Below are 2568 nucleotides of genomic sequence, written 5' to 3'. Positions count from 1 at the left end.
AGGATGATTGGTAGGGGAAGAAAGGGATAAAGAAAGGGGGGGTAATCAGAAGGGGGAATGAAACATGAGAGACTATGGACTGTCAGAAGCAAACTGAAGACTTCAGAGGGGAGGGGGGTGGGGGAATGGGATAGACTGGTGATGGGTAGTAAGGAGGGCACGTATTGCATGGTGCACTGGGTGTTATACGCAACTAATGAATCATCAAACTTTACATCGGAAACTGAGGATGTACTGTATGGTGACTAACATAATAATAAAATAAAAATAAAAAAATAAAATAAAATTTGGTGAGAACTGACCCTAGAGAAACCTATACATGTGAGCTCAACATTCATGTTCTTGGATGTTCATAAGCACACTGTTCAAGATAGCCCCAAGGTGGAAACAGCCTAAATGTGCCTCATTTGCAGACTGGATAAATACATTGTATATTCATGGAATAATATAGTATATACTATGTTATATGACCATGTTACAGGAATATAGTATTATACGTGAATATAGCAGTGCAAATAAACATAAGAGAGCTAATGAAACCATAAGGATGAATCTAAAGAACATAATACTGAACAAAAGAAGATACAAAGAATAACACACATGATTCCATTTACATAGGGCTCAAAATTAGGCAGAAGGAAACTATATTGTTAAGGGACATAGCTATACATTGTAAAACTACCAAAGAAGGCCAGAAATGCTTACTTCAAAATCCTGGGGGAGTGTTGGTTGGCAAACTGGCCCCACACAGCGAGGGCAAGGAGAAGGGAAGAGGCAGACCATTCCAGATGGGTAGGTGGTGGGGTTAATAAGCAAGGGGACTTAGGCGCGGCTGCAAGATGAGACGATCTCCGCAGCTGCCTGCCAGAATCTTAACAGCTTATATAGAGGCTTTAATGCAATTCATTTGTATATATTACCTAGAGGGTCTCCACAACCCCTTACTCTCTCAAGGCTCTGTCCTTGGACGGGATGCTAGCTCCGGAGTGGTGGCTGGAGCATTCATATCAAGTGTCCTTGGACGGGATGCTAGCTCCGGAATGGTGGCTGAAGCATTCATTTCAAGAAGGGAGAGTGTGTGTGTGTGTGTGTGTAGGGGGGTAACCTCTAATTCCTGCATCTAGCTCATGGGTCAACTGGAGGTCATGTCCTCTCCACGATCTCCTCCAACAGCATCTCAGCTATGTCAACTATGCAGAGAAATCTAGACACCACCTGAGTGAAGCTCCATAAATTCCATGGTGTGATAGGCCTAAGAGCCTCTCAAAGGTTGGTCCAGAAGGTTCGAACTTCTGAAATGATGATAGATTCAGAGCTCTGAAAGGAAGACTCGTTTTTGTTTGCTCCATGTCTTGGGAGCAGGTGCAAAATCACCCCTGCTTCAGAACCACTGCTCTAGAACAGTGCTAGTCAATAGAAATAGACTTCAAGCCACAGATATAATTTTAAATTTTCTTGTAGCTACACTAAAAAAAATAAATAAATAAAGAGAAACAGGTGAAATATATTTTACTTGACTCAATATCCAAAATATTAGCATTTCAGTATGTAATCAATATAAAAAATTGATGAACTTTCCACTCTTTTTTCTTTTTTTAAAGATTTTATTTATTTATTNTAGGCAGAAGGAAACTATATTGTTAAGGGACATAGCTATACATTGTAAAACTACCAAAGAAGGCCAGAAATGCTTACTTCAAAATCCTGGGGGAGTGTTGGTTGGCAAACTGGCCCCACACAGCGAGGGCAAGGAGAAGGGAAGAGGCAGACCATTCCAGATGGGTAGGTGGTGGGGTTAATAAGCAAGGGGACTTAGGCGCGGCTGCAAGATGAGACGATCTCCGCAGCTGCCTGCCAGAATCTTAACAGCTTATATAGAGGCTTTAATGCAATTCATTTGTATATATTACCTAGAGGGTCTCCACAACCCCTTACTCTCTCAAGGCTCTGTCCTTGGACGGGATGCTAGCTCCGGAGTGGTGGCTGGAGCATTCATATCAAGAAGGGGGAGTGTGTGTGTGTGTGTGTGTAGGGGGGTAACCTCTAATTCCTGCATCTAGCTCATGGGTCAACTGGAGGTCATGTCCTCTCCACGATCTCCTCCAACAGCATCTCAGCTATGTCAACTATGCAGAGAAATCTAGACACCACCTGAGTGAAGCTCCATAAATTCCATGGTGTGATAGGCCTAAGAGCCTCTCAAAGGTTGGTCCAGAAGGTTCGAACTTCTGAAATGATGATAGATTCAGAGCTCTGAAAGGAAGACTCGTTTTTGTTTGCTCCATGTCTTGGGAGCAGGTGCAAAATCACCCCTGCTTCAGAACCACTGCTCTAGAACAGTGCTAGTCAATAGAAATAGACTTCAAGCCACAGATATAATTTTAAATTTTCTTGTAGCTACACTAAAAAAAATAAATAAATAAAGAGAAACAGGTGAAATATATTTTACTTGACTCAATATCCAAAATATTAGCATTTCAGTATGTAATCAATATAAAAAATTGATGAACTTTCCACTCTTTTTTCTTTTTTTAAAGATTTTATTTATTTATTTGACAGAGATAGAGA

The sequence above is a fragment of the Ailuropoda melanoleuca genome, chromosome 10 (genome assembly GCF_002007445.2).
Source record: "Ailuropoda melanoleuca isolate Jingjing chromosome 10, ASM200744v2, whole genome shotgun sequence".
NCBI classification, from domain to species: Eukaryota; Metazoa; Chordata; class Mammalia; order Carnivora; family Ursidae; genus Ailuropoda; species Ailuropoda melanoleuca.
This window is presented reverse-complemented; position numbering follows the sequence as displayed.